The 25,323-nt window shown below is 43.4% G+C and overlaps 1 protein-coding gene across 6 annotated transcripts in view; it reads right to left on the bottom strand.

The window, feature by feature from the left end:
* Positions 1 to 21,994, bottom strand: part of FAM135A (family with sequence similarity 135 member A) — a 194,581-nt gene extending 172,587 nt beyond the window's left edge. For all 6 annotated transcript variants that reach the window (XM_073626746.1, XM_073626745.1, XM_073626750.1 and 3 more), the window contains exon 1: positions 21,844 to 21,994. The gene's annotated coding sequence lies outside the window, so the exon portion shown is untranslated. The remainder of the gene's footprint in view (positions 1 to 21,843) is intronic.
* Positions 21,995 to 25,323: the final 3,329 nt, after the last annotated feature.

Genomic DNA, 25,323 nt, shown 5'->3' with positions numbered 1-25,323 from the left:
CAGAGTATTGCGGGGTATTATGCAGAGTATTGCGGGGTATTATGCAGAGTATTGCAGGGTATTATGCAGAGTATTGCGGGGTATTATGCAGAGTATTGCGGGGTATTATGCAGAGTATTTCGGGGTATTATGCAGAGTATTGCGGGGTATTATGCAGAGTATTGCGGGGTATTATGCAGAGTATTGCGGGGTATTATGCAGAGTATTGCGGGGTATTATGCAGAGTATTTCGGGGTATTATGCAGAGTATTGCAGGGTATTATGCAGAGTATTGCAGGGTATTATGCAGAGTATTGCAGGGTATTATGCAGAGTATTATGCAGAGTATTGCTGGGCATATTGCAGGGATGGCTGAGCATGGAGGGATGGATGGATGTGACTGTATTTGTCACTGAGCACCGCTGTGAGCACTACACATACAGCCCACAGCGGTGCTGCCATCCGATCCCTCCCCCTCTCCCCTCGCACTGTACCGATCGGTACAGAGAGGGGCGGGAGGAACCGGCGTCATGACATGACGCCGGTCTGTTGACATGTGATCGCTCCGTCATTTGACGGAGCGATCACATGGTAAACGGCCGCGATCAGCGGCCGTTTACCGTGATCCGTGATGCGCCGGGTCCTCTGGACCCGGCGCTCATGGAAGTTCTCGGGTGCGCGCCCCAGGGGTGCGCGAGAGCAGTATTCTAGGAGGACGTCCCACGGACGTCCACCCAGAACTAGCCGACCGCGCTGCAGCCGTCTTTCGGCTATGGCCCGGTCGGCAAGTGGTAAAGTAGTAATTAACACAAAAGCAAACATATTGTACCTTACCAATTCTTAGATGTGATGGCTGCATTAGTTTTCATTTTTAGGCTTTATTCACTTTATTTTTACTGGTGATGTGGCAAGTCTGTCTTTCAACAGAACAAGCTCTCTTGCAGATGTAGCAGTTGAAAGGTTGAGACTAAATATTTATCACTGAGAGGGGGCTTACAATAATCAGCTTTTATTTATGTAAAAAGATTTTCCTAAAATTAACATAACTGCTAAGTGGAGTTTGGCTTCAGTTTGTTAGTGTATCTAAATCTGTACATTTACCACTCCCGTCCCCTCAGACTGACAATGCTGTAGTCCAAAAAGGTGTCTCTGTTGCTCTTTCATCCAGAGGGTAGGCACTCTAAAACAGGCGGTGTACTACTGGCTGGATCACCAGGTGAAAAACAGAGGGACAAAAGTAACAAAACAAAATAATAATATTGTCACCACATATAAGAATTGGTAAGTTGCAAAATATTACTTTTTGATTTTTGGCTTAATGTCACATTAAGTTGCATACAATGTAAGAACTGTGTAATCTATTACTTTAGTGGTTACGAGCAAATACAACATATTTGGCTGACTTTCAACAATATTTGCATTTGTTGTATTAGGCTATCATATTAAAACCACAAGCAAATGCAATTTAAGCTTTATTTACAAACAGATGATACAAAATTAGAAATTACAACCCAATTAACATGGAGCCATTGACTATGGTAGATGACTTTTTGAAGATACAGTCTTAATTAGTTTTGCTATTATCATCAGCATACAGCCAAATGACTGATATTGATGTTACCCTACTAATAAAAACCTAAACTAAAAAAAAATGATATTCCAACATTTCAGTGCGAGGTGTAGTTAGCTATTTAACCACTTGCTGACTGGCTCACGCCGATATACATCGGCAGAAGGGCAGGTACAGGCATACTAACGTACCTGTATGTTGCCCTATAAGTGGTTTGCAAGCACGCGCCCGCTGCGAGCTCCGCGAGTGTGATCTGCGGCGATACTCGCGATCGTCTCACGGAGAGGAAGAACGGGGAAATGCTGATGTAAACAAGCATCTCCCCGTTCTGCCTAGTGATAGGACAGCCAGTGTCATGTCACACATAGCTCTCCCCCCCCCCCCCCCAGTTAGAATCACTTACTAGTACACACTTAACACCTTCACTGCCCCCTAGTGGTTAACCCCTTCACTGCCAGTCACATTTACACAGTAATCAATGCATTTTTAATCGCATTGATCGCTGTATAAATGTGAATGGTCCCAAAACAGCGCCAAAAGTGTCCAATCTGTCCGCCATAATGTCGTAGTCATGATAAAAAAAAAAAAAAAAAAAAAATCGCTGATCGCCATTACTAGTAAAAAAATAAAAAATTATTAATAAAAATGCCATAAAACTATCCCCTATTTTGTAGACACTGTAACTTTTGCGCAAACCAAACGCTTATTTCGATTTTTTTTACCAAAAATATGTAGAAGAATACATATCGGCCTAAACTGAAGAAAAAAAAAAGTTTTTTTATATATTTTTTGGGGATATTTATTGTAGAAAAAAGTAAAAAATAATGCGTTTTTCTCAAAGCTGTCGCTATTTTTTTGTTTATAGCGCAAGAAATAAAACCGCAGAAGCGATCAAATGCCACCAAAAGAAAGCTCTATTTGTGGGGAAAAAAGGATGTCAAATTTTGTTTGGGAGCCACGTCGCACGACCGCGCAACTGTCAGTTAAAGCGACGCAGTGCCGAATCGCAAAAAGTGCTCTGGTCTTTTGCCAGCCAAATGGTCCGGGGCTTAAGTGGTTAAACACGTCCATAGCTGGCTATAATTGGGCTCTATCTAGCTACAAACTGCTAAGATTACAGCAAAGGTGTAAAACATTTTGACAGTACAAACTCATTTTCTTTTTATTTTTAGGCCGGGATCACTCCGGGGACATGCGATCCGACTTTGAGAGCACAAGTCACATCTCTTTAAGTGCCTAGGGAACCATTCTATTAGGAGCGACCTTGCTTGCTTTCCATTGGCGCATCAGGTACTGAGACTTTTCTGCCCACTGATACTAGTAACGTTGGGGCACCATTTTCATTTGTCAATACTGACGAGGCACTAGTACTAACAATAGGCATTTTGCTCCCTCTTACTTCCCACCAATTCTGGGACATTTTTACTCCCACTGACCACCAAGTCTGGGGCATGTTCTAATTATTATTCATGATTTATATAGAGTCAACAGTTTACGCAGCACTTTACCATGTAGAGGGGGGACAGCACAATTACAGTACAATACAGAAGGGACAGGAGGGCCCTGCCCACCCACTGGATATAGTCTGGCCCCCTCCTAAGGTCTGAAGTACAGCACTTTGTTTGGAAAGTCTGAGGACCCCTGGCCCAGCCTGATCCCATAAGTATGTAAAACTGTACCTTCTGCACTAACCATTAACAAAGGGCCTGACATTACTGGTAAAACACAGTAAAATCACTCACTGCAGCATTCCTTGTGTGCCATGGAGACTTAAGAAGTAATAACATATTTAAGTAATTTTAAAGTATTTTAAGTAACTTTTTATATTTAAATTTTAAGTAATAACTTGGCTAAGTAATAACTAAAGTCACCAGCACACTAGGATTGGAAAAAAAATGAATTCACAAACCAGAAGCCCTTCCTTACCTATGACAGTTTATTGAGATGAGCGATTCAACCACAAAGTGGAGGTTTGGGGCTGGCTCACCTGTAGTAACATATGACAGGTCATCGACTGAAAAAGTAGATACAGCATCTCACATTTTTGTAAATATTTTATTCTTTTGATGTGTCAACACTGAAGACATTACACTTTGCTACAATGTAAAGTAGTGAGTGTACAGCTTGTATAACAGTGTAAATTTGTTGTCCCCTCAAAATAACTCAACACACAGCCATTAATGTCTAAACCGCTGGCAACAAAAGTGAGTACACCCCTAAGTGAAAATGCCCAAATTGGGCCCAAAGTGTCAATATTTTGTGTGGCCACCATTATTTTCCAGCACTGCCTTAACCCTCTTGGGCATGGAGTTAACCAGAGCTTTACAGGTTGCCACTGGAGTCCTCTTCCACCCCTCCATAACGACATCACAGAGCTGGTGGATGTTAGAGACCTTGCGCTCCTCCACCTTCCGTTTGAGGATGCCCCACAGATGCTCAATAGGGTTTAGGTCTGGAGACATGCTTGGCCAGTCCACCACATTTACCCTCCTCTTCTTTAGCAAGGCTGTGGTCGTCTTGGAGGTGCGTTTGGGGTCGTTATGTTGGAATACTGCCCTGCAGCCCAGTCCACGAACGGAGAAGAGCATGCTCGACTTCAGTATGTCACAGTACATGTTGGCATTCATGGTTCCCTCAATGAACTGTAGCTCCCCAGTACCAGCTGGACTTATGCAGCTCCAGACCATGACACTCCCACCACCATGCTTGACTGTAGACAAGACACACTTGTCTTTGTACGCCTCACCTGGTTGCTGCCACACACGCTTGACACAATCTGAACCAAATAAGTTTATCTTGGTCTCATTAGACCACAGGACATGGTTCAAGTAATCCATGTCCTTAGTCTGCTTGTCTTCAGCAAACTGTTTGCGGGCTTTCTTTTGCATCATCTTTAGAAGAGTCTTCCTTCTGGGATGACAGTCATGCAAACCAATTTGATGCAGTGTGCAGCATATGGTCTGAGCACTGACAGGCTGACCCCCCCACCCTTTCAACCTGTGCAGAAATGCTGGCAGCACTCATAGGTCTATTACCCAAAGACAACCTCTGGATATGATGCTGAGCACGTGCACTCAACTTCTTTGGTCGACCATGGTGAGGCCTGTTCTGAGTGGAACCTGTCCTGTTAAACCACTTTATGGTCTTGGCCACAGTGCTGCAGCTCAGTTTCAGGGTCTTGGCAATCTTCTTATAGCCTAGGCCATCTTTATGTAGAGCAACAATTCTTTTTTTCAGATCCTTAGAGAGTTCTTTACCATGAGGTGCCATGTTGAACTTCCAGTGACCAGTATAAGAGAGAGAGCGATAACACCAAATTTAACACACCTGCTCCCCATTCACACCTGAGACCTTGTAACATTAACGAGTCACATGATACCGGGGAGGGAAAATGGCAAATTGGGCCCAATTTGGATATTTTCACTTAGGGGTGTACTCACTTTTGTTCTCAGCTGTTTAGATATTAATAGCTGTGTGTTGAGTTATTTTGAGGGGACAGTAAATTTACACTATTATACAAACTGTACACTCACTACTTTATATTGTAGCAAAGTGTCATTTCTTCAGTGTTGCCACATGAAAAGATATAATAAAATATTTACAAAAATGTGAGGGGTGTACTGACTTTTGTGAGATACTGTATGTACTACAAAATGATTGCATAGCTAGCATGAAAAAAAAAAAAAAAAAAGTGTTTATTTTGTATTTTACAATACAATACTAGTGATTTTTTTTTTTTTTTTTTTTTAGCGCCTAATTACTCAGAACTTCATGGCAAGTGGTTGACATTTTCTTTCCATGATGAGACTCTGGTGGGCCTGACAAACCATGCTGTTTGCCCCCAGGTCAGAAGGCTCCTATTCAAACTACCCTGGGAAGTGGTGAAGCCTTGTGCAATACTTCATTCAAATGGTGTAACAATAAGGCCCCTTTCACACTTGTGCAAATTGTTCTGCGACTTGGGACTGCAAAGTTGCATGACAAGTTGTACCCAATGATTTCCAATGAATACCCTTCATATCTGAGCAACTTCAAAGTAGTCCCTGCACTACTTTGGTCCGACTTTGATGCGATTTGAGGTCCATAGACCTCAAGATCACACAGGCATTGTTTAAAGTCACATCAAAATCGTGGCAAGAAAATTGCCTTAAAATTGCTGCAAAATCGTGCGGCTTTCATATCCCACAAGTGTGAAACGGGCCTAAGCCCCCATAGTCTGAAAACCCACACTTTGATAACTGCCACCTTTATACACAAAAGGTAGATCGCTAAAGGAAGAAGGAACACACTCTCTAAAGCTGCAATAAATAAGCAATTCGACTGGCAGGAATTCATTTTTCTACCAGCATTGTATTTCTAAGTCACAAAATAAACACCTTTTTCAGGTTAGCTATTCAATGATTCTGTAGTACATGTTGACTTTTCCAATAGATGACCAGCTTCACCTGTACTCACAGCTTGCTCACCCCCATCACACCATGGGGGTTGATTTAAAAAAAGTAAATAGGTTGTTTACTTTGCAAGAGAATGTTCCCCTAGATTAGTAAACGTGGTGAAAAACAAATGCCAAAAAACACCCGTAAAAGGAAAAAAAATAAAATAATGTATATGTATATGTCTATGTATATCTCTTGCACATGATTAAATGAAGTCAGCAGAGCTTCACCTCAACCACTAAGCAAATTGAAAAATCCCTTGCAAAGTAAAGAGCCTCTATCCCTCTTAGTAAATCAACCCCATATAGCTACACAAGCAGTGTATTGATGCATTTCTAACACATGGGGAACAACCTCCACTGAACTCTGATGAACAAACATGATTATTTACACACAATGCAGATCAGTGCTCCCACACACTTCCATGGAGTAAACTGCAGACGAGTGTGTGCTTTTATACAATATGAGTGCACTGGCCCACACTTTGATTACTGACTTTAAGACCAGACCTTTTCTGGCACTTTGTTTACTTGTAAAAATTTGTATTTTTTTTTTCTAGAAAATTACTTAGTACCGCAAAAAGAGGATTTTAAGACACAATTTTTTGGGAAATTTTTTTTTTTCCATTTTAAATGCACAAAAACACAATATAATGTCCAATTGTTTGGGAAAATATAAAAGACAATGTTACGTTGAGTAAACAGATACCAAACATATCACACTTTAAAATTGCACACGCCCGTGCAACGGCAACAAACGGTGTGAATTTTACTATCCATAAGAGATGCCCTTACAGGTTTACCACTGTAGATTTACACAGGAGGTATCCAGTGCTAGAATTACTGCCCATTAGAGCTGCACAATTAATCGTTAAAAGATCGTGATCTCGACTCAACCCTCCATATGATCTTAATCCAGCATTTTTCACGATTCATGTAACGAGTGTAGAGGAGTTCCCTGCTCACAGCTTTCAAAAAAAAAAAAAAAAAAGCAGCCGGCAATGTTCATCAACAAATGTATTTTTTTTTTTTTTTTATTATTATTATTATTATTAAATTGTTACTCTGTTTAACCCCTTATTAACCCGTAATTTAATCAGCCTTATAAACTCCTTATTCTCCTCCATTTATTTTGCTCATGCTGGTTTTTTTTTTTTAATTTACTTCTATTTTATAAACTAATAATTAACTTTTTTTTGTTGTTTGCTTTGTACATTAATATTTTTACATGTTTCACATTGAAAAAAGAGCAAAATTAAAAAAAAAAAATTTATTTCATTTGTAAAAAAAAACTTTTCAGTGTTTTGTACCATCGCTGACAGCTGAAGTGTAAACAAAAAAAGTTGCAGTAGGTATCAGTGATTGGTATCGGTGAGTACTAAGGACACTAATATAACTTAATATATGTTTTTTTATTTCTTTACACATTACAGTATTGTTCATTACATTTCTTTTGTTTGAAGCAAACAGTATTATATCTTATTATATTGCCTATTTGTTTGATAACCTAATGTTTAGGGGTTGTAAAGCTAGTTCTTCAGAATCATGAGAGAATTGTGATCTTTCTTCTAAGCAAAAAAATTCTGATTCTCACTTTATCCAGAATTGTGCAGCTCTACTGCCCATGATCTGATATTTGTGGTGATACCTTATGGGCAGTCACAGGTACTCTCTACGGAGACCCGGGGTCCATTAGACCCCAGATGTCTCATCTGTCCTTTGAAAGCATTTGATCATACCAAGATCGATGTGATCAAATGCTTTCTCTACTTAAAAGGACACTGTTTACATCCGGGGAAACCGTAAGTGGTGTAAGCTCACTGCTTTCGGTTTTCTAAATCACAGAGGTGAACCATTCTGGACTTTAATTGCCTCTATAATCAACTAGCAAAAGTGCCAGCTGGTCACTTGGGTCTCCCAATGGGACGGGAGAGCCCAAGAAAGCCATGGAAGGGGGCAGACATCCCTTCCTGCTGCTTGCAAATGCAATCCAGTGGCTAATTAGCCACTAGGATTGCTTTTACAAGAGAGCTGTCAGCTCTATAAAAAACAAAACACCATCGGAATGATGCCTGCTGCTGCAGGCATCATCCTGGTATAACCACTCAAAGTCCCGTGACATGTGGGTATATCGCTGGAGCTGAAGTGGTTACAGGGAAACGTGGTCCAGACAGCATATAGCACACCCCCAGCAGGTACAGCCTGCATCCCATTAAACACTAATTTTGACAACCTAATGCCCCAGGATGAGATCATCGGACGAATGATCGTCCGTTTTTTATTGCATGCTGATATCAGATTGAATCTGATGAGTTTACTAAAGTCACGAAAATTCTCGCATGACAGAAATAAAATTCAGAAGTGAGGTCATGTGCTGTAATGCATTTGTATTGCATTTTCGAAACGATAGCTGTACTGATTAAATGAAAATCGTACAATCTGGCATCGTATGAAAAAATTTTTCCTGCATGTCCGATAGAATAATATCGGATGAACTGTCCTGATCGGCTCTCGAAAGCTCTGTACTAACAATCCGATTATCATACGATCGCTTAGAAAGCGATATTTTCCATACGATTTTCTGATCGTGCGTACGGGGCTTAAGGGCTTATTCACACGGGCATACACATTCTTTCTGCATGAAAGAAAGGTTCTTATTGGCAGAGCTAGAAGATCCTGCGCAAAACATGCCCCTAAAGTACTCACGTTTATGCGCATGTAAAATCTGCAGCTGTGTCCTAATTTTTTTGTTCACATCTAAAACGCAGTGCACATTTTCATATATAGACCCAGCTGTGTGTATGGGCTCACTGATTACTATAGTGCTGCCTTTAGATGCAAACAAAGCTATCTGTACACAAACACGGCCTTTTTTCTGCCCATAAATGAGCTCTAAAGCAGAATACACAGCAGCATAACGTGCTCATCTGAAGCTGTATAGTAAGTTGTCAGTCTGTGCAGAAAAATGGCTAGTTGTGCCTTAACAGGCAAGCATATATTAGAATTGTAGAACAGTGGTTATCAACCTCAGTCCTCAAGTACCCCCAACAGGCCATGTTTTCAGGTTTCCTTCATCTTGCACAGGTGCTTTAAATCGGAGTCAATGGTATTTGGTATTTTGGACAGCTATTTGATCGAAGAGAAATTCCCAAAACATGGCCTGTTGGGGGTATGTGAGGACTGAGGTTGAGGACCACTGTTGTAGAATACACAAAGAACAGCTTTCATCTGTGCTGATACTGTGCTTGTGCCAATTTGCCACCACTGAGGATATCGAAGGGTGCCACTTTTAAATGGAAAATACAGAATTTTTGCTGCATGCATTTGCGTTCAGACATGGAATATACACCATCACAACTGACCTTTAGTCTGGGTAATTAGCAGGAAAATTATTATGCGATAATATCCTAGACACGTCTTTGTGTGCGTTTATGTGTTTTTGCAAGTTGCAAACTGAAAGTTAACATTTACTCATTCAGAAGGGTTATTAACCCATTCCTCCACACAGAGCCACTGGCAGATGTGTGTGCACCCACCTCCAAGCTGGGGCTCTGCATTTGGATCTGTGTACCCACCCCTCAAACTGTGCCATGTGAATGTGTCTGTGCAGCCACTTCTGTGGGCTGCCTGCACACTGGATGGGCTCAATCACCCCTCTGAAGGAGCCCTTACAAGTTATTTGGCATGGAGTTGTATTTTGTACAATGGTTAGTCTTATCTAGAACCAACAGAAGCAAGCCATTGTCTTAAAGTAACACTAAACCATATTTCTATCCTTTACAAATTATCTATACACATTCATTACTGTAACCTATTCTTCATTAAATTGCATCTTTCTTTGTTTTTCTGCCTCGTAACATTCTCTGTGAGCGCCCAAACCTCTCCTTTTCCTCCTAACTTATTTTTTTTTATTGTTATACACATTAGCTGCAGTCATGTGCACTGTTCTATGCATGCTACAAACCTTAGAGCCTTTTCTCCATCTCAAGAGCAAGCAAGAGAGGGTGGCCATGCTCTTACCTACAGCGGGACCAAGGAGAATGAAAGCAGCCACCCTCTAACAGGAAATCAAGTCACAGCAGGAAGAAAAAAATAAAAATAAAAAAGGAATTTATAGGAGGCTTTGAAATTATCAAAAGGGACTTTTTTGAGTTAAGAATGCATACCTGAATGGAATACATTTTTTCTTCATTTCCTTCCAAAGAATCAAATGTGTATAGAACATTTTGCTCATAGAACAAAGTTGGCACAGCTACATAACTATTTGCTTTGCATATTTGTGTTTTGCCTCCATTATTAGTAGCTTTTTCAACTCTAATGCCCCGTACACACGATCGGACTTTCCGACAACAAAACCGTGGAATTTTGTTTGAAGGGTGTTGGCTCCAACTTGTCTTTTCAAACAAACGGTCACACAAATGTTGGCCAACAATTACGAATGTGGGAACGTGGTGACGTGGTGACGTACAAGACGTACGACAAGCCGAGAAAAAGGACGTTCAATAGCCAATGCTTGATTCCGAGCACGTGTAAACATTTGTGCATTGGACTTGCAAACACACGATCGGAAATTCCAACAACAAATTTTGTTGGCGGAAAATCTGAGAACCTGCTAGCCAACATTTGCTGTCAGAAAGTCCGACAACAAATGTTCGATGGAGCGTACACACGGTCAGACTTTCAGCCAACAAGCTCACATCCAAAATTTATTGTCGGGAAATCCAATCATGTGTAGAGGCATAAGGCTCCATTCACACTAATGCATTTTTTGATGCATCAATGCATTTTTGTGCCTCTGCGTTTTTGGTCGGGGACTTTTTTCCCCGCAAAATGCAGCATTTTGTATGTAATAGGTCTTCAAGTACCGTGTTTTTACTGCGATTTGCGTTTTTTTTTTTTTTTTTTACAGTGTATATAGCTGGTTGCTAAGGAAGGGGCCGGGAAGCTGGCCCCCATGTCCTTAACAACCAATGAGTCATCAGCTGTCAGCGGGCTTCCCCGCTGACAGTTGAATTAAAAAAAAAAGGAAGAATTGGCGGCTAAAGCGTGGGGGTCCCCCCGGCCCAGGTCCATACCAGGCTCTTGGGTCTCGTATAAGTTGGAGGGGACCCCCCCCACACCAAAATTTTTTAAAAACATGGCATGGGGTCACCCCCAAAATCCATACCAGACCCTTACCTGAGCATGCAGCCTGGCAGGCCTGTGACCGCATGCCCTCAACATGGGGGGGGGGGCTTTGGGGTAGGGGGGGCTCTGCCCCCCCACCCCAGAGTACCTTGCCCTCATGTTAATGGGACAAGGGCCCCCAGATCCCACCCCCCCATGTGAATGGGTATGGGGTACACCCGCCCCCCATGCAGTCTGGTATGGTTCAAGAGGGGGGGTGGCGCTCGCTTGTACCCTCCCTTTCCTGACCTGCATGCTTGGATAAGGATCTGGTATGCATTTTGGGGTGACCCCACACCTTTTTTTTTTTTTTTTTGGTGTGTGTGGGGGGGGGGGGTTCCCTCCAAATCCATACTAGACCCAAGGGCCTGGTATGGACCCCCTGGGGGGGGTGGGGGGAACATCCCACGCTGTTTTTTCTTCACATTTTTTTTTTCACATTCAGCTGTCAGAGGGGAAGCCTGTTGACATGCTGATGACTCATCGGTTCTTAAGGACGCGGCGGCCCTCCTTAGCAACCAGCTATATTCAGTGTATAAAAATAACGCAATATGCAAATTGCTGTAAAAACGTGTGTCCAAAAACATGGCAAGCACTGCAAAAAGCAATGTAGAAATGCTCAAAAGCAACATGCATAGATGTGAATCGAGCCTAAGGCCCCTTTCAGATCGGCATCAGGTGTATATGGATGTCCAAATCCAATAAGGACTGCTTAAAAAAATAAAATACAATACAACAGCAGAGAACTCTGCCCTCTTCTGTTTAGGTGGAGTGGAACAAAGATAGCCAGGTGTAACAGGACACCAGAGTCTGTTTACTCCCGCCGACCATAGAGCAGAGCAGAGCAGGCTCTGTCTGTGTCTCCCCACTCTGCTCTGATCAGCAGGGGGATCAGCTCACAGATCCCCTGCTGATCACAATGGAACCCACCAAGTGTGAAAGGGGCAAGAGCCTCCCTTAGGCCTGGTTCACACCTATGCAGGTTGCGGTTGATGCATTTTCCAGGTGCATGTTTAATTCATTTTATGTTTTTGAGAGGTGTCTGTTGTCTTGCAGGACAAACCAGCAGAAACCCATTAAAAAAAACACAAGTACTGTATTTTGATGCATTTCTGCTATGTTTCAATTAAGGTCTATGGAACCAAAAATGCAACCTGCTCTGAAAAAAAAAGTCCCTGACCCTTTCCAAAAAGCGTACCAGTGGAAAACATACAGATGTCAACATGACCCATAGGAAACCATGTTAAAATGGACTGTAGTGCATTTATGCAAAATTGAAAACGCAGTGAAAAATGCATAGGTGTGAACCAGCCCTTAAGCCCTATTCAAAACAAACAGGCTGATTAGGTCCGCCTGTCAGTTTTTCAGGCGGACCCAATCGGACCATCCATTGCTCTCTATGGAGCGGCAGGCATTAACAGACACCCGCCAACAACCAATTCAATCCACTCAAGACAGACAGATAGGGATCTGTTCCCCCATCTGTCTGGCGGATCGGATCAGATGAAAGTTGGATGGAAACGGACGGGTGGTCCGTTTCCATCTGGCCGCCCATAGAGGAAAGTGGGTTGTGTCCGTGTCCACTCTGCATAAGCAGAGTGGACACAGACCAGTCATCCGCCTGCTCAGCGGACAGATTCTCCACTGAGCAGGTGGATCCGTTGCCGAAGTCCATCTGTTTGACAGGGGCCCAAAAGTAAAAAGTTTTGGCTAGAGTGCAGAGGGATTAGAAGACCTGAACTTTGTGCACCTGTTAGACCCCTTTCACGCTTGTGCGACTTGTCCTGCGACTTGGGACTGCAAAGACACATGACAAGTCGTACCCCTTGATTACCAATGAGTACCATTCATATCTGTGCGCATAGACGTCAAAGTAGTCCCTGTACTACTTTGGTCCGACTTTGATGCAAGCTGAGTCCATAGACCTCAAGTTTACACAGGCATTCCCTGAAATCACTGCAAAATTGCGTATTGTGAAAGAGGCCTTAGGGAGATTCATCCTCTTTTGTCCTTATTATCGTTAAAAGGTGAAGGTAAAAAAAATACCAACATTTTGTGTTTTCCCCAGAACAGGAGTAGAGGTGAAATCTTCCAATGCAGACATTAGTTCTGGTGACAATCAGGGATTCCCTCTCACTTCCTGTTTTGACTATGGGACAGGAAGTAAAGGGAAATCTCCTCAACGGGACACGGATGGCAAAAAAAAAAAAAAAAACCTGGTAGGAGTTTTAACACTCTCTTGCTTTATCCAAAATGCCTTTAGTTACTTTAAAATTGTTAGTTTATTGTAAGTTACATATTAAAAGAGAAGAAGAATTGGAATTTTTTTTAAATCATACTTACCTAGGTGGATGCAGCGCTGAGCTGTGAAGTGGGCAGAAGGGGCTAGCTCAGTCTCCCAGCAGATCACTGGGAGGCTGAGCCAGGTGCTAGTCCAGGCTCTTGGGTGGATCCTGACCATATGATTGTGATCTTTCCCCAGCCTGGACCAGCTCTATGACGTCAGCCGACGGCGGTCTTTAGCCTGCTGTCAGCTGAATACGGGTCATAGGAGTGCAGAACAAAGTGCACTGTGGTCCACAGGAGAAGTACAGCCAAACTATCTTTGTCTGTACTTCTCCTTTAACAGTAGAAACCCGATACATAGCTAATTAATCAACAAATTATAGTTCAGCACATGTTCATTATGTATATTCTACATACAGACATTGACACTGCAATAAAAAGGACTGGATTACAGTTTTGGGAACTAATGATTCTGTCTCTGGCTGTATGAAGGACTTATCAAGTGGTCATCATCACCAAGAGCAGTGTAAACCGCACACTTTGACAAAGCATTTGCAGAGCTTTCAGCAAGCTTTTAAAGTACCCTTCAGCTACAGTTTGTAAATGTTGAACCCAGATCCTAATGGGAGTGCTGATTTCCACTTTAAGCAAGCTGCTAGCAGGTGGCAGCAGGCTTTCCACAAGCTTCAAGAAGTGCAAAGCCTGCTAGCAGCTTGTTTAAAGTGGAAATTGGTACTCCCATTAGGATCTGTGTTCAAAAATTACAAACTGGAGCTGAAGGGTACTTTAAATGCTTCAATAAAGTTTACTGAAAGCTCTGCGAATGCTATGTCAAAGCTTGCCGTTTACATGGCTCTTATACAAACCTTGCGGTAGATTTAGCCATGCGTCTAAATCTCCGTTACTTCTGAAGCATGATCCACGCTTGTATTGCGCTCCAGAGCCTGCTGAAAGACAGTAAGGAAATTATGTAACCTTTTCACCGCCTGTTTTAACCTAATTTTTCCCAGCAAATGTGCCACAACCACATGCATCGCACGTGGTTGCGGGGAGTTTGAGGCGCTTCCCCATTGACCTGACTTCCCCATTAACTTGGTGGCAGCATGTAACCACCCCCGTTTGCTGCCAATTGCAGCTTAAGGGGGAGAGGGTTGGAGGGCGGCAAAAGTTTGTAGTTGAGCTTGATTGCACATGTTTGCCACCCTCCAACCACAAGTCTAAACGAGGCCTTATTGTGACAAAATTAACAAAAATTGTGTGTATGTGACATGACATAAGCAAAGGCCTTCAAAACATTTTTCTTGAGCTACCATGGTTTAGAAAGATTTGTATTATGAGGACCACAAATACAAAGGTCCAATAAAATTCTGAGATGGGAGCACAGCTTTCCTACAACATTGGGACAGTACCATAAACAAAAGGGAGGAAGGACCCACCAAAAAGGCCACATATGTGGAACACTACGGTTGAAATTAAATTGGAAAAAAAGAGCACCATACATAATACAAAAAAGAAAGCTTTGAAGAAGTTAGCGGTGATTGGCTGACAAAACGTGTCAGAGTGACGTCAGCACACACACGACATCTCTCGGGACCGCAGCTCGCAGGCAACAGCAGTTGGTGAGGTGATGAGGAAGTGACTACCATATCCGGACTGTATGTGGTCATGCGATGGCTAACAGCGCGGTGATGTGAGGGAGGTGGAGTGACCCACAGTACAGAACAGAGAGTGGAGTGGGGGTCGGCAATTCAGCGGTAGTGGTTAGATCTCCCAGACATACTGCCTTATATGTACAGCACTCCAGCAGGAGCCGGTAACACTGCACTTGTGGTACCAACTACTCTCTCACCTTCCCTCCTAGCCTACCAATAACATATACAACCTTGCAACCTGGCGCGGGCGATTCCCCCTGACTGGCACAAGACACCTTTTGGCCAATGTCAGATATATACCTCACCAACAAGTGCTATAGCCCTTGCCTCGTGATAGGCACACTATCGATGAACTGTCAGTGACTGCACTACCATGTAGGGCTGCTTTATGAGTTAACATCTGCAAGCCAGCACCTGACATCTTGTTTAATTACCTACCTTACCGTTGCTGGATCCAGTATGACTGTGCTTTAATTTGGCTATTAACAGTTAAGGAGTTACACCTTGCAATAAGCTATATAGACATACGTTTCTAGAAATTCCACTGAAGTGTGAGAGGTTGAGTGTATGGGTGCATGCGCAGCTTCAAGTCCCTTTTAGTTTTTGAGAGGGTCAATTCACTGAAGCTGTGTTTTTTGTATTATGTATGGTGCTCTTTTTTTCCAATAAAGCCAATTTTATTTCAACTGTAGTGTTTCACATGTGACCTTCTTGGTGGGTCCTTCCTCCCTTTTGTATATGTGTAACATGGTCACGTGGACGGCACCATGTATGTAAATTGGTTATACCTGGTGAAGAGTTTATATAGCTCTTACAGCTACAGTTAATGTTAACCGCTCTCAATTATATGGGGTGGATCCGGGCAGTGGGTATGCCTTCTATCCTTTTATTTTTCTGAGTGGTACCGTATGCCATATTGTGAACTGACACAATGAGGTTTCCATGTAGTTAAGATACATAGAAACCAGGAGCTGATCAGTTTACACAACTGCCTGTGTTGACAGGCTGACACAAAATAATATGATTGCCACATTCATCACAACAGTGTAAAAATACAGCTACCCATTTGAAGATAAACATTTCCTGTAGCTGGATCCATAAAAATAATGCTTTTAGAGCCAATGCACTTTCCACACAACCCCTGCACTTTATACTACTTAAGGGGTAACTCCACTTTCGTGGGAAAAATGCAGCAAAAAAAAATAAATAAATGTTTCCAGATATAATTCTGACACAAATCATATCGCAATTTAAATGTTATTAAAATCTACCTTTCCTTCTCAATCTGCAGTGCTGTAATTTTCTGTAAAATTCAATGCAATATGCCAACCTGGAGGCATTCTGTACACATTTTGTATATGGAAAGCCTCCAGAAATGTTATTTCCTGCTTGTGATTGGCTCACTGATTTTTCCCAGAAGTCTGCATTAAAATACAAGTCAGACTTAATCTGCAAGAAAAATTTTAGTTTTGGTGAGATGCTCCTAAAGGGCTAATCACTTCTAAAAAGATGCAGAGCCTGCAGCTTTCGAAAAGCTTCAGTATCCAAAAGACAAAATAACCAACAGCTTTTTCCACACAGCAGAAACAGGTAGGTATCTGCAACAACGATTGTCAAAATCCTTGCGATGCATTGCATTGCATTGATCTCTATACACCTGAGCATAAGTCTCTCTCTCCATACCCTTGAGCCATTCTCCATAAGCTGAACCATAAGTTCCTTCTCCAACACCTAATTCATAGGTCCCACCATACACCTGAGCCATAGCTTTTTTCCATAAGCTGAACCATGAGTTCCTTCTCCAACACCTAATTCATAGGTCCCACCATACACCTGAGCCATAGCTTTGGCAAAACATACACTGAAGCGGCCAGGCAGCAAAGTGTAGTAAAAGAGGTGGGACTTTAATTGAAGCTCGTGGTGACAAAATGAACTGAGTGGTGGACGATAAAAAGTTGTTTAATATTGCATAAAAACATATTTAACCAACATAAAATTGCACATACATGAGGCTGCACCCATGACTAGGCGCCAGACTCTATAGTAGCAACATCTGATAACAACATATTTACAATCCTGTACCATAATGGTAGAATTTTAGGGAGTCCACCAGTGTTCATAGAATGTAAAGACATTTCAAACGGTAGCAACTGCACAGTCAAAAGTTCTTAGGTCCTTCATCGGTAGAAATGTAAAAACTTGCATAACATAGTGGGTGTATACATGGTACTACATGGTACTACATTTTGCTGCCTGGCCGCTTCAGTGTATGTTTTGCCTTAGTTGACAGGGATGGAGGCACATGGTCCTACCCAGCCATATTAGCCTCATATAAAGTCCCAATTTCCCAATCCCCCCCTTTTTCATTTATGCAATAGGGATGGAAGCTCTTGGTGACATCTACCCATACATTGGTATAACCTGTTTTCTGCAACCAGCCTTACTGGCTCATTAGTTTTCTTTCCTTGACTACCTTGTTAATTATCTTACCCTTTGCTTATAGTTTGGAGTTTGTGATGATATGTTTTATATTTTATCTTGACTTGCTGTATTCTGCACCGGCCACTAGATGGCCCTGGCCCTACACCTGCCCGCGTTGTCTCAGTGCGGGAGCCGCGATGCGCACTGGGGCCCCTCCTTCCCCCGCCTGACGTTCGGGGGGTGGCCACGCTACCACTGCGCATCGACGTCACACACGCACGCCAGATGTGCGGCGTCTATTGACGCGGCCCTTCCGGCGTCTGCTTTCCATCTGCACGAGCGGTGGGAGGGTTCAATCCGACACCGGCCGCATGGCAACCCTTTGCCTGTGCGTCTGGATGCCCCTCCCCCTACGCTCACGTGTTGTGACGTTGGGGGCGGGTCCGTGGCGGCGGTATATGCGGGCGACGGCCCTGGCGTGTTCCAGTGCTCCCTGAGCTCCCTGCCAGACAGGCTCCACACTTTGATTGGATGGTTCGTTCCTTCCCTTCCATCAGGTACACTTCCCAGCTTCTCCCCCCCTCTCTCTCTCCCTCACACTGGGCGTTTTGGTGTTGACCTTCCACCATGGTCTCTCACCTTCACCCCTGGTTGACCACCAATCATTTTTTCTGCCCCCCCCTCCCCCTCCCATTCTTCTCACTTTTACATCCACATGTGTTTGTTTTACTCACATTGTCCCACACTTTTAGGTTTTTCATTTTTTTCACACCAGGTGAGCCTGGGAGTGTTGGTCTGCTGTGTTCATTGTCTGGGTTGCCTGCCGCCATTGGACTCGCCCTCTCGGTTCCCGTTACTGACTATGGGCTGGCCCGCTGACCTGGACGCCATTTGTCCTGGTGCACACACCCAGTAAGTTTACATGCCCTACCCGGGTTTTGGGTGGAAGGTTACCCATACTCCCCCAACTGCGTTATTGAGTTTCTACGTATTTTCTATTACAGACAATTCGCATATCTGCTCCTGAAGAGCGGCTTTAAGCCGCGAAACGCGTCGAGCTAATTGATGTTGTGAACCATGTATACACCCACTATGTTATGCAAGTTTTTACATTTCTACCGATGAAGGATCTAAGAACTTTTGACTGTGCAGTTGCTACCATTTGAAATGTCTTTACATTCTATGAACACTGGTGGACTCCCTAAAATTCTACCATTATGGTACAGGATTGTAAATATGTTGTTATCAGATGTTGCTACTATAGAGTCTGGCGCCTAGTCATGGGTGCAGCCTCATGTATGTGCAATTTTATGTTGGTTAAATATGTTTTTTATGCAATATTAAACAACTTTTTATCGTCCACCACTCAGTTCATTTTGTCACCGCGAGCTTCAATTAAAGTCCCACCTCTTTTACTACACTTTGCTGCCTGGCCGCTTCAGTGTATGTTTTGCCTTAGTTGACAGGGATGGAGGCACATGGTCCTACCCAGCCATATTAGCCTCATATAAAGTCCTAATTTCCCAATCCCCCCCTTTTTCATGAGCCATAGCTTTCTCCATAAGCTGAACCATAAGTTCCTTCTCCAACACCTAATTCATAGGTCCCACCATACACCTGAGCCATAGCTTTCTCCATAAGCTGGACCATAAGTTCCTTCTCCAACACCTAATTCATAGGTCCCACCATACACCTGAGCCATAGCTTTCTCCATAACTGACCATAAGTTCCTTCTCCAACACCTGAGCAGTAAGTTCCTTCTCCAACATCTGAGCGATCTCTTTCTCCATAACGTGAGCCAAAGGTCCCACCATACACCTGTCCCATAGCTTTCTCCATAACCTGAACTTAAAAAGTTCCTCCTCCAACAAATGAGCCATATGTCCCACCATTCACCTGAGCCACAAGTTCCTTCTCCATACACCTGAACCACAAAGTTCCTTCTCCAACATCTGAACGATCTCTTTCTCCATAATGAGAGCCAAAGGTCCCACCATACACCTGTCCCATAGCTTTCTCCATAACCTGAACTAAAAAAGTTCCTTCTCCAACAAATGAGCCATAGGTCCCACCATTCACCTAAGCTAAAGCTTTCCCCATACACCCGAGCCACAAGTTCCTTCTTCATACACCCGAGCCACAAGTTTCTTCCCCCATACACCCGAGCCACAAGTTTCTTCCCCCATACACCCGAGCCACAAGTTTCTTCCCCCATACACCCGAGCCACAAGTTTCTTCCCCCATACACCCGAGCCACAAGTTTCTTCCCCATACACCCGAGCCACAAGTTTCTTCCCCATACACAGGGTGGATTTTATTTAAATCACAATTTAATTCACTAGTAAAAAGGCTTGATTTAAATCATCATTTTTAAATCACAACTGTCATCTCTGTCCTGGCTCCTCCTCTGACCCGCTGTTGAATCACCAACATTCTCATTCACTTTAATGGGACGGCTGGTGATGCAGCAGTGACACAACAAGGTGAGGGACGTAGCGGCAGCAGGTGAGTGGATGCCCGCTAACAGGCGCTGCCATGATGGATCTGAAATGACAGGTGCTCTTTAAATGTAAGGACTTATACTTGCTGGTAGTTAGAATCTTTAATATTTGCAAACAAAATTAAGGTTTTCTATTTAGAATAATAAGCTGCCAGGTTAGTAAAACAGCGATATCAGAACAGATTCAATCACGCAGTTTGTAGTGTACATAGATTTGCAAAACAATGAGATAAAGGAATATTCCTGAACTTTGTTTTATCTTATGGTTACTGTGAAATTCGTCTGAATGCATCAATGCAGTGCATGTTATCTCAGCTTGCAGAGCTTGGATTCATTGAATAAGTTTACCAAAAATGTAAACATTGCAGAATATACAGCCTCATGTTACATAACTAAGCTTCATTTTATGCTGAATACATTAAATTATTATTGTATCTTAAATAGAAAACTATCTTTAAAATAGATCTTTACTCCAAAAGCATTTTATTAAAATAAATTTGATTTAAAAAAAAAAAATTGATTTAAATAAAAAAAAAAGATTTATTTTTTTTAAATCATTGATTTTTATCCACCCTGCCCATGCACCTGAGCCACGAGTTCCTTCTCCATACACCTGAGCTATATTTTTCTCCATAACCTGAACCAGAGATCCCACCACAGACCAGAGCTAGAAGTTCCGTCTTCGACATCTGAGCCACAGGTCCCCTCTCTACACACCTGAACCATAAAATTTACCTCTCTCCATACAACTGAGCCATAGGTTCCCTCTCTCCATACACCAGAGCCATAGGGGTCCCCCACTATACACCAGAGCCATAGCGCTCTCCATATACCCAAGTCATGGGTCTCTCTTCATAACCCTGAACCATGAGTCCCTATACACCTGAGTCTTAACTGTCCCCTCTCTATACATCTGAGTCATAGGTCTCATCAGACATGCAAGCCAAAAGTCTCCCCATACACCTGAGCTGCAGGTCTCTTTCCATATACCTGAGCCATAGTCCTTATATACCTGAGCTGAAGGTCTCTCTCTCTCTCTCTATACCCCCGAGCGGTAAGGCTGGCCATACACTATACAATTTTCTGATTCAATTTCCTTTAGATTTACCTTCAACTATGTAGTGCAAGGGCCTGTCTGATTGCATACAAATTGAAAGGGTTTAGGTTTGACCTCATATTATATGGTTTTGGTAAATCTAAAGGAAAGTTGAACAGGAAAATTGTATAGTGTATGGCCAGCTTTAGTCCCCCTCTCCCTACACCTGAGCGGTAAGTCCCCCTCTCCCTACACCTGAGCGGTAAGTCCCCCTCTCCCTACACCTGAGCGGTAAGTCCCCCTCTCCATACACCTGAGCGGTAAGTCCCCCTCTCCATACACCTGAGCGGTAAGTCCCCCTCTCCCTACACCTGAGCGGTAAGTTCCCCTCTCCCTACACCTGAGCGGTAAGTCCCCCTCTCCATACACCTGAGCGGTAAGTCCCCCTCTCCATACACCTGAGCGGTAAGTCCCCCTCTCCCTACACCTGAGCGGTAAGTCCCCCTCTCCCTACACCTGAGCGGTAAGTCCCCCTTTCCCTACACCTGAGTCATAGGTCTCTTCAGACATGTAAGCCAGAAGTCTCCCCATACAGCTGAGCTATAGGTATCTGTCTCCATACACCTAAGCCATAGGTGTCATGGGTGTCTCTCTCCCTACACCTGCACGGTAAGTCCCTTCTCCATACCCCCACACCCCGCTGTCACACCCTGCACACACATACACACCATATAAATGCCCGTCCTCCCAGCTGTATGTACCGCCCCCCTCACATTCTCCCACTCGGGCGGCTCTTACCGGCGACCGGGCAGAGGAAGCAGACAAGGTGCGGAGAGGCGGCCAAAGCCCCGGCCTTTAGTAAGACAGCCATCCGACCAGCCTCGGACACACAGCGAGGAGGAGAGCCGCCTAGAGCCCCGCCCCCCAAATGACAGCCTGGGAAGGAGGGGACTCCCAGCCAAGGAGACACACCGCCGTACTAGGGAAGGAGGGTGTCACATGGTGGTGTGTGGGTGTCACCTTACTACTGTCTGTAGAGCAGTGGGGATGTCATCTCTACACACACACTTCACTAATACACCATGATCCTGTCCTCCATAGACATATACTATGTCTTCTCCATACAAGAGCTGTGTCTATGGGGGATGAGATATATCACCACACACAGTCCAATATCTTCCATACAAGAGCTGTGTCTATGGGGGATGAGATATATCACCACACACAATCCAATATCTTCCATACAAGAGCTGTGTCTATGGGGGATGAGATATATCACCACACACAGTCCAATATCTTCCATACAAGAGCTGTGTCTATGGGGGATGAGATATATCACCACACACAGTCCAATATCTTCCATACAAGAGCTGTGTCTATGGGGGATGAGATATATCACCACACACAGTCCAATATCTTCCATACAGGAGCTGTGTCTATGGGGGATGAGATATATCACCACACACAGTCCAATATCTTCCATACAAGAGCTGTGTCTATGGGGGATGAGATATATCACCACACACAGTCCAATATCTTCCATACAGGAGCTGTGTCTACGGGGAATACGATATATCATATACCGTGCCTTGAAAAAGTATTCATACCCCTTGACATTTTACACATTTTGTCATGTTACAACCAAAAACATAAATGTATTTTATTGGGATTTTATGTGATAGACCAACACAAAGTGGCACATAATTGTGAAGTGGAAGGAAAATTATATAATAAATATCACAAATGTGTGAAAAGTGTGGGTTATGTTTGTATTCAGCCCCCCTGAGTCAACAATACTTTGTAGAACCACCTTTCACTGCAATTACAAGTCTTTTTGGGAATGTTTCTACCAGCTTTGCACATCTAGAGAGTTACATTTTTGCCCATTCTTCTTTGCGCACTAACTCAAGCTCTGTCAAATTGGATGGAGAGAGCGTCTGTGAACAGTAATTTTCAAGTCTTGCCACAGATTCTCAATTGGATTTAGGTCTGCACTTTGACTAGGCCGTTCTAACACATGACTATGCTTTGATCTAAACCATTCCATTGTAGCTCTGGCTGTATGTCCTGCTGCAAGGTGAACCTCTACCCCCGTCTCAAGTCTTTTGCAGGCTTTAACAGGTTTTCTTCTAAGATTGTCCTGTATTTGGCTCCATCCATCTTCCAATCAACTCTGACCAGCTTCCCTGTCCCTGCTGAAGAAAAGCATCCCCACAACATGATGCTGCCACCACCATGTTTCACAGATGGGTTGTTGTGTTCAGGGTGATGTGCAGTGTTAGTTTTCAGCCACACATAGCGTTTTGTATTTAGGCCAAAAAGTAAAATTTTGGTCCCATCTGACCAGAGCACCTTCTTCCACATGTTTGTTGTGTCCCCCACATGGCTTCCCACAAACTGGACTTCTTATGGCTTTCTTTCAACAATAGATTTCTTCTTGCCACTCTTCCATAAAGGCCAGATTTGTGGAGTGCATGACTAAGGTTGGGTTCACACTATTGCGAATTGGATGCGGGATCCCCATGGGCCTCTTGGCTGTTTCTCTGATTAATGCTCTCCTTGCCCAGCCTGTCAGTTTAGGTGGATGACCATGTCTTGGTAGGTTTGCAGTTGTGTCATACACTTTCCATTTTTGGATGATGGATTGAACAGTGCTCCGTGAGATGTTCAAAGCTTGGGATTTTTTTTTTATAACTCTTTAGCCTCATACACACAATCGGATTGTTGGCCAAGAAAACCGCGGAATTTTGTCCGAAGGGCGTGGGCCCAAACTTGTCTTGCATGCACACGGCCACACAATTGTTGGCCAACAAACACGAAGGTAGTGACGTACTACGTTGTTTTTCAGCTCTTTAGCGCCACCCTTTGGGCTCCTTCTGCTAATTTTGTGTTAGCAGCATTTTGGTGAGTGTTGATTCGCACTTTTCATTTAGCAGTTTTAATTTTCGCACTTTTCATTTTGCACTTTTCAGTTCATTTCTGAACAGTCGTTCGTCAACCAGCCATGTTGCGGAATCGGAGGAGATAACGTGTTATTTATTATTGGCCTTGGAGTTATTGCTTTGACTTTATCGTTTTGGTTGAATAATGATTTGATTTGGTATAGTTTCTATATTTTTGGATGCACAGAATGCACTTTTTGGTTAAGTTCTATTGGCAGATAGCATGTCTAATTTTATTTGTTTTCTTTTTTTACTGTAAGCCATCTTAGTTACTCTTGGTGGGCGCTGGAATGGGTCCTGCTGTGAAATATTATATCAAGTATTGTAATTACATGCTTCTGTCAAACAGGGGTAGAAAAATTGGTCCTTAGGCGGTGGTGGCACAACACTGTAAAGCCTCACAGATACTCTTGTTCAGCGCAGGAACGGGCCCTGCTGTGAAATATTAGTGCAAAAATTGAAATTACATGCCCCTGTTAAGCAGGGGCAGAAAAAATGGGCCTTAGGCAGTGGTGGTGGTGGTGGTGGTGGCACAACACTGTAAAGCCTCATAGATACTCTTGTTGAGCGCAGAAACAAGCCCTGCTGTTAAATATTTGATCAAAAATTGTAATTACACGACCCTGTTAAACAGGGGCAGAAAAATTTGGCCTTAGGCAGTGGTGGTGCTGCCACAACACTGCAACCCCTCACAGATACTATTGTTGAGTGCAGGAACGAGCCCTGCTGTTAAATATTTGATCAAAAATTGTAATTACACACTCCTGTTAAACAGGGGCAGAAAAATTGGGCCTTAGTCAGTGTTGGTGGTGCCCTGAACCAAAAATATCCTTAGAAGCTATCATCATGAAGATTGAGGAGGAATAGGATAGTCACTCAATATAATAGGATAGTCACTCAGCATATGCAAACTTCAAGGGATCCCACATCCATAGAAAAATCAATCGGTTACATCAGCATCAGGTGCTTGGTAGTTGGTGATCCAAGACTGATTCATTTTTATGAATGTGAGCCGATCAACAGAGTCTGTGGACAGGCGCACTCTGTGATCGCTTACAAAGCCTCCAGCAGCACTGAATGTGCGTTCAGAAGGAACGCTGGAGGCAGGACAGGCCAGTAGCTCAATTGCATATTGAGCAAGCTCTGGCCAGTGGTCCATCCTCAAGACCCAGTAACCCAGTGGATGTTCTGTTGGAAAGGCCTTCAAGTCTGATCTTGCTCCTAGTTATTCCTGCACCATGTAATTCAGACGCTGGCGATGGTTGCTGGAACCGATCAGACCTTGGCGCTGAGGACTAAAGAATTGTCTGAAGGCATCGGTCAGCCGGCCACCTTC

Source organism: Aquarana catesbeiana, linkage group LG04, assembly GCF_042186555.1.
Source record: "Aquarana catesbeiana isolate 2022-GZ linkage group LG04, ASM4218655v1, whole genome shotgun sequence".
NCBI lineage: Eukaryota > Metazoa > Chordata > Amphibia > Anura > Ranidae > Aquarana > Aquarana catesbeiana.
The sequence above is the reverse complement of the archived record's forward strand: the minus strand, read 5'-3'. Positions and strand labels throughout refer to the sequence as shown.